Source organism: Mandrillus leucophaeus, unplaced genomic scaffold, assembly GCF_000951045.1.
Source record: "Mandrillus leucophaeus isolate KB7577 unplaced genomic scaffold, Mleu.le_1.0 Scaffold358, whole genome shotgun sequence".
Taxonomy (NCBI): Eukaryota; Metazoa; Chordata; class Mammalia; order Primates; family Cercopithecidae; genus Mandrillus; species Mandrillus leucophaeus.
The window spans coordinates 636,976-645,468 of record NW_012103787.1 but is presented as its reverse complement, the minus strand read 5'-3'; positions in this window follow the sequence as shown (position 1 = coordinate 645,468).

Below are 8,493 nucleotides of genomic sequence, written 5' to 3'. Positions count from 1 at the left end.
ACGTATGTTTTTTGTGGCACTATTCACAATAGCAAAGATTTGGAACCAACCCAAATCTCCATCAATGATAGACTGGATTAAGAAATGTGGTACATATACACCATGGAAAACTATGCAGCCATAAAAAAGGACAGGTTCATGTCCTTTGTAGGGACATGGATGAAGCTGGAAACCAACATTCTCAGCAAACTATCACAAGGACATAAAAACAAACACCACATGTTCTCACTCATAGGTAGGAACTGAACAATGAGAACACTTGGACACAGGAAGGGGAACATCACACACTGGGGCCTGTCGTGGGATGGGGGGACGGGGGAGGGATAGCATTAGGAGATATACCTAATGTAAATGATGATTTAATGGGTTCAGCACACCAACATGGCACATGTATACATATGTAACGAACCTGCACATTGTGCACATGTACCCTAGAACTTAAAGTGTAATAATAATAATAAATTATTTCAGAAAAAAAAAGAAATGGACAAATTCCTACTACATAAAACCTACTAAGATTGAACCATGAAGAAGAAATCCAAAACCTGAACAAACCAATAATAAGTAATGAGATTAAAGCCATAATAAAATATCTCTCAGTAAAGGAAAGCTAGAGACTGATGACTTCATTGCTGAATTCTACCAAACAAAAAAAAAAGAACAAATACCAATCTTACTCAAAACCGTTCTAAAAGATACAGGAGAGAATATTTCCAAATTCATTCTATGAGGCCAGTTACCAAATCAGACAAAGACACAACAACAACAAATAAGAAGACTGCAAGTCAATATCCCTGACAAATATTGATGTAAAAGTCCTCAACAAAAAAAATTGGTAACCAAATTCAGCAATAACATTAAATTATCATTCATCATGAGCAAGTGAGATTTATCTCAGGGATGCAAGGATGATTTATTTTGGCAAATTAATTAATGCAATACCTCATAGCAACAGAATGAAGGACAAAACCCATATAATCATTTCAAATGATGCTGAAATAGCATTTGACAAAATTCAACATCTCTTCATGGTAAAAACCCTTTAAAAACTGCGTAGAATACCTTAACGTAAGAAAAGCCATATATTACAGACTCATAGCTGGTATCATACTGGATGGAGAAAAACTAGAAACCTTTCCTCTAATATCTGCAACACAACAAAAATGCCCTCTTTCACCACTGTTATTTCACATGTTACTTGAAGTCTTAGCTAGAGTAATCAGAGAAGAGAAAAAAAAGATACAGGTCAGCTAAATTGGAAAAGAAGAAGTCAAATTATTCTTGTTTGCAGATTATATAATCTCGTATTTCAAAACACCTAAACTCCAGCAAAAAATATTAGAACTAATATATTCAATAAAGTTGCAGGATGGAAACTTAACATACAAAAATCAGTAACATTTTTATATGCCAATAGTAAACAATCTGAAAATAAAATTTAAATACGTAATCCCATTTACTATAGCCACAAATAATTAAATATCTAGAAATAACCTAGCAAAATAAGTGAAAAATCACTATAAGGAAAACTATAAAACACTGATCAACACAAAAAATTGAAAAATATTCTATGCTTATGAATTGGAAGAAGCATTTTAAAAATGTCCATACTACACAACACAATCTACAAATTCAATTCAATCTCTATCAAAATACCAATGACATTCTTCACAGAAGTAGAAAAACAATCCAAAAATGTATTTGGAACCACAAAAGAATAGACAAAGCTATCCTAAGTAAAGACAACAAAACTGAAGGAATCACATTATTTCACTCCAAGTTATAACATGGAGCTATAGTAACCAAAATGTTATGGAAGTGGCATAAAAACAGACACTTAGACCAATGAAACAGAATACAGAACCTGGAAACCAATATACACATCTACAGTGAGCTCTTTTTTAGCAAAGTTGCCAAGAACATAAATGACAGTCTCTTCAATAAATGATGTGGAGAAAACTGGATATCCATATGCAGGAGAATGAAACTAGACCCCTATCTCTCACCAAATACATTCAGATCAAAATGTATTAAATACTTAAATCTAAGATCTCATATTATAAAACTACTAAAAGGAAACATTAGAAAAACTCTGCAGAACATTGAGTCATACCTCATAAGCAGGGGCCACCAAAGCAAAAATGGACAAATAGGATCACATCAAGTTAAAAACTTCTACACAGCAAATAAAATAAACAACAAAAAATGTAGAGACAACCCAGAGAATGGAAAAAAATATTTCTGTCAAGGAATTCATAACCAGAATACATAAGGAACTCAAATTACTCTACAGGAAATAGTCTGATTGTCTAATTTAAAAATGGGAAAAATAATTGAATAGACATTTCTCACAAAAAAGACACAGTTCACAAAGAAAAACATGAAAAGGTGCTCAAGATTATTGATCATCAGAGAAATGCAAATCAAAACAATAATGATATATCATCTCACCCTAGTTAAAATGACTTATATCCAAAGGACAGGCAATAATAATAAATGCTGGTAGGATGTGGAGAAAAGAGAACCCTCGTACACACTGTTGGTGGGAATGTAAATTAATGCAACCACTATAAAGAATAGTTTGGAAATTCATCAGAAAACCAAAAATTAAGCTACCATATGATTTAACAATCCCACTGCTGAGTATATACCCAAAATAAAGAAATTCAGTATATTGAAGAGATATCTGCACCTCCTATGTTTGTTGCGGCACTGTTTCCAATAGTTAAGATTTAGAAGCAACCTAACTGTCTATCAATATATGAATGGATAAAGAAAATGTACTTATACACCATAGAGTACTATTCAACTATTAAAAAATGACATTCAGTAATTGCAACATGGATGGAATTGAGAGTCATTATTTTAAGTGAAATAAGCCAGGCACAGTAAGACAAACATCACATTTTCTCATTTATTTGTGAGATCAAAATATCAAAACAGTTGAAACCATGGAAATAGAGAGTAGAAGGATGGTTACCAGAGTCTCGGAAGGGTTGTGGGCCATGGGAGCAAGGTAGGGATGGTTAACAAGTACAAAAAAATTTAATTAGAAAGAATGAATAAGGCTTAGTATTTGATAGCACAACAGGTAACTACAATCAATAATAATTTAATGTATATTTTAAAATACATAAAGAGTATTATTGGATTGTTTGTAACATAAATGACACATGCTTAAGGGAATGGAAACCCCATTTTCCGTGATGTGATTAGTACACACTACATGCCCTTATAAAAACATCCCATGTACTCCATAAATGTATAAACCTAATTTGTACATAAAAAATCTTAAATAAAAATTATATAAAACTGTTAAAACTGATAAACAAATGCAGTAAAGTTTCAGGATACAAAATCAACATACAATAATAAACCAATGGCATTTCTATATGCCAAAAGTGTACAGTCTGAAAAATATATTAGGAAAAAATTCCATTTGCAGTAGCTACAAATAAAATTAAATAGACAGGAATTTACTTAACCAAAGAAGTGAAAGATCTCTATAACAAATCTTTAAAACATTGATGAAAGATATTGAAGAGGACACCAAAAAATGGGAAGGTATTCCATGTTCATAGATTAGAGAATCAATATTGTTGAAATGTCCATGCTACCTAAGGAAATATACAGATTCGATGTAATGAGTATTTTGATACGTAAATTAGTAAAACTGCTGGGGAGAGCAGTTTGGAGTTTTCTCAAACAACTAAAAATAGAGCTTCCATATGAACAGATTCAATACAGTCTTCATCAAAATACCAATGGCATTCTTCACAGAAATAGAAAGAGCAATCCTAAGGTTTATATAGATTCTCTATCATATATACCAATAGCATTCTTCTCAGAAATAGAAAAAAAAAATTCTAAAGTTAATATGGAACTACAAAAGAGCCAGCATATCCAAAACTATCTTTAGCAAAAAGAATAAAACTGGAAAAATAATCAATTGCCTGACTTCAAATTATACTACAGAACTATAATAACCAAAACAGCATGGTACTGGCATAAAAGCAGACATATGGATGAATTAAACAGAATAAAAAAATCCAGAAACAAACCACACATCCATAGTGAACTCATTTTTGGCAATGATGCCAAGAACATACACTGGTGAATGAAATTTCTCCTCAATATGTGGTACTTGAAAAACTAGATATCCATATGCAGAAGAGAGAAACTAGATGCCTATCTCTCACCATATAAAAATATCAAATCAAAATGGAATAATGACTTAAATCTAAGATCTCATGCTATGAAACTTCTAAAAGAAAACATTGAAAAAACTCTCCAAGACATTGAACTGGACAAAGATTTATTGAATAATACCCCCACGAGCACAGGTAACCAAAGCAAAAGTGGACAAATAGGATCATATCAAGTTAAGAAGCATCTCCCCAGCAAACAATCAACAAGGTGAAAGATCAACCCACGGAATGGAAGAAAATATTTGCAAACTAGCCATCTGACAAAGCTTTAATAGCCAGAATATATGAGGAGCTCAAACAACTTCATAGGAAAAGAAACCTTATAATCCAATTAAAAATGGGCAAAAGATGTGAATAGATATTTCTCAAACTAATACTTACAAATGGCAAACAAGTATATTGAAAACAGGTATATTGAAAATAATCAAGATTATTGGTTATCAGAGAAATGCAAATCAAAACTACAATGAGATATAATCTCACCCCTGTTAAAATGTCTTTCATGGTAAAGCCAATTAATAATGAATGCTGCTCAATATGTGCAGAAAAGGGAACGAACCCCGGTGCACTGTTAATAGGAATGTAAATTAGTAAAACTGCTTTGGAAAACAGTTTAGAGGTTTCTCAACCAATTAAAAATAGAGCTCCCATGTTCTCATGTGACCATCAATCCCACTGCCAGGGATATACCCAAAAGAAAGGAGATCTGTATATCAAAGAGATGTCTGCACTCACATGTTTATTATAGCACCATTCGAATACAGTCGCCAAGAGTTGGCAGCAATCTAAGTGTCTGTCTATTAACAGATGAATGGATAAAGAAAGTGTAGTACCTATGCACAATGGAGTACTACTCAGCCATTGAAAAATATTAGATCTTATCACTTGCAATAACATGGATGGATCTGGATGTCATTATGTTAAGTGAAATAAACCAGGTGCAGAAAAATAAACTTCATATGCTCTCATTTATTTGTAGGAGCTAAACATTAAAACAATTGAATTCATTGCGATAGAGAGCAGAATGATGGTTACCAGAGGCTGGGATAGGTGGTGGTTAGGTAATGGGGATGGGTACAAAAATACGTTTAGATAGAACAAAATCTAGCACTAGACAGCACAACAAGTGACTACAGTCAACAATTATTGTACATCTAAAAATAAAAAATGTATAATCGGATTATTGGTAACACAATAGAAGTATAAATGCTTGATATGATGGATGCTCCATTTACCCTGATGTGATTATTATGCATTGTATGCCTGTATCAAAATATCATACATACCCCCTAAATATGTACACCTATTATATAAGCACAAAAATGAAAAATTTTAAAATAGATAGTAACCTTACTGTATGTTAAATTTGGTGCGTACAAGAATAAATAAACTTATTCTAGAAATATTGACTTGTGAAATACTTTAACTGGTAAAATTTGTAATTCATATTAAAGTATCCCTTATGCTGAGGTGATACATATAAGAGTAAATTAGAATATTTTGGGATCTGCACAGATTATCTCCTGTTGATAGAAAATATAGTTCAAATAAATTTATTTTACATAATCAAAGATATACACACTCGTTACCATTAAAAATCTTTTAGTTAAGCTGAACTCCTACTCAGAATAGCACAATATCTCATTTTCTATTCTGTTGAGCAGATCTTGGATTTAGAAATTAAATTTTAAAGTGTGACTAATGCATCAGAGTCCCAATTCTGCCTGTGTCTCAGACACACTTATCATCAGTGTGCTTCAAATTTTTTATATCTAAATATAGCTTTAAATAATTATCTGCAGAAACACTTATTTTTATTTAGTAGAAATTATTGAAAAACAAAGATAAATGATAATACTTTTCTGACTATTGATCTTAAAATTATTTTTGTGGGTACTACGGTTAGGAATTCTTTCATGATATACAGTTAATGTGATGATTTTAAACAGAGAAAAATATTTCATATCATTCTTCCCTTCTTTTCACAAACAAGAGACAGCCAAACTTAAGGGAAATGTCTTTGTTGTTGTTGTTCCCATGCTTTCCTCCAAGTTCTTAGGAATGTCACTTAACTTTTAGTGTTCAGTGTCACACCATCCCTGGAACTCACTGAGCTTGGCAGCCTTGGCAAGAATCCTTGACAACTTGTCAAGTCCAAGGCAAATTCATGTAATCTTCCCTCCTAGTAATTAATAATTAATTAATGTTCATTAATCTTTAATGAATGGTGGTTTTAAATAATCTAGTCTTGAAAAAAAAAGAAAAGAAATTGTTATTGCAAAAGAAACTTTTGCTCAGGACTTTATCAAGTGAAATAAATCCTGGGGTTAATTGCGAAAGTCAGTGAAATAAAGCACATAACCATGCACAAAACCAGTGACACTATAATCATAGGACCTCTAAAGAGTTCCTCTTCAGATCAGCTGTAAACTCTTCCTGAGGTCTAAATCACAAAGCACAATTACCTTCCAAAACAACATTTTGATTTCTAGAATGGCAAGTTTTCTCTTAAGAATCTGAGTGGCTTTCTGAAACACTGACTAGCAATTGCTATTATCTACTCTGTCAGAGATAATTTTTCTGGGCAGTAGAAGTCTGATGGAAAAAAAAAAAGAGAGGAAGAAAAAAAGGCTGATGAAATCACTTTTAAAAATATGAATCATTAAATATTATTTGTGTTCAGCTTTGTTCTACAGGTATTCACAGTGTACCGAGTTGTAATGACACTGTGCTGAGTATTTACTTGATGGAGAAAAACTGTAATCACTCTTTCTTGACATTTGAAGAAACGGTGAAAAGAAGAAAAATGTGTGCCTTAGAACTATTGAAACTAATGACATTCCCCAGTGCTGGGGAAATAATGCTACTGCTTATATAGCAGTCATTTCAGAATTTCTCAATGCAGGAAGAAGATAATCCTTTTACAATCACTATGGAAATAACAGAAGAGGTAACTAAGCTTATCATACATATATGAATATGCATCAAGGCTTGTAGATACAAATATACAGTTATTCCTATCTTCTCTGGCTAACATCATACACAATGTTATACTGGAATATATAATTCAGTCAGTAATATTGTACTGAACAGAAGGATTAAATCCTTCAGGCTCCTCCTATTGTCTACCTTGCAAATCTTAGCCTATTCAGTTTTGCATTGTAATGTTCACTTTTCCACCTTTGCCAAAAGTTTTTTTGGTTGATATCCACCTTCAAAACCCCTACTCTCTGAAAATCTTTCAAAGTCTTATATCTTAAAAATTTACATCAAAATGAAATTATTATTCATAGGTCAGTTTAAGAATAGCAATTTCCTCTTTTCATTTTGTTTATCCTCTTTTCATTTCATTTTCATTCATTTCCTCTTTTCAAATAATAAATAAAAAATAATGTAAAAAATGTCATTTTACCCTATCTAATACATTGCCTTTAATTTTCCTAAAGAAGGTCTTTTTATTGTAATATATATGTGTGTTGTGTCTTTGGGCAAATCTTGTGTGGTATAGAGACAAATAATAGAGTTGAACGAGATTGGTGGTGGTGGTTTTTGTGCTGTGATCTCTGTAGATACTTTCTATATTAATGAATGGAAACCACTTAATCTTTCTAGATGTCATATCAATTTATGAAATAACAATAACTCAATAAAATATAAATAATGAAATAGTATAATGTATATTAAAGCACTTGTAGTTTGAGAGGCAAAACAGAAATGATCATTGCACACTTTTCATACATCATTGCTTTACATTGTTTTAAAACTCAACATTAAATTTCCATGGAGTTAGATAAATCATATTAAACATATATCCACTCTAAAATTTAATTTTAATAAATCATGGGTATGAACAAGGAAGCTAGGTTGCTGATTAAGAATTTGCCAATTTTTGTCAAAGGTGGTGGAAGCATATTAGCAGCATTTCAAGTCTTGTTTCTATTTTGTATTACTATTAAAGCTAAACAACATTTCTAAATGTTTATTAGCTATAAATACTTAGGGAAACTGTTGTTTGGTTAAATTAATATGACATATCTATTTTACAGAATAGTAAGTGAATATTCTAAACTTATTGTAAGATTATGAACATACATTGCTTGGGGAAGATGTAACCAAAGAATTTTATTACTAAATGTAGACTAAGAAACAACTTTTTCAATATAAATATGTTGTTGTAAATTGCACATATATATATAAACACTAAAATATGTTATATGAGTGTGATGACAATAATAATTTCATGTTTTTATTTTGCATTTGTACTTATGATTTTTTCACTATGCAT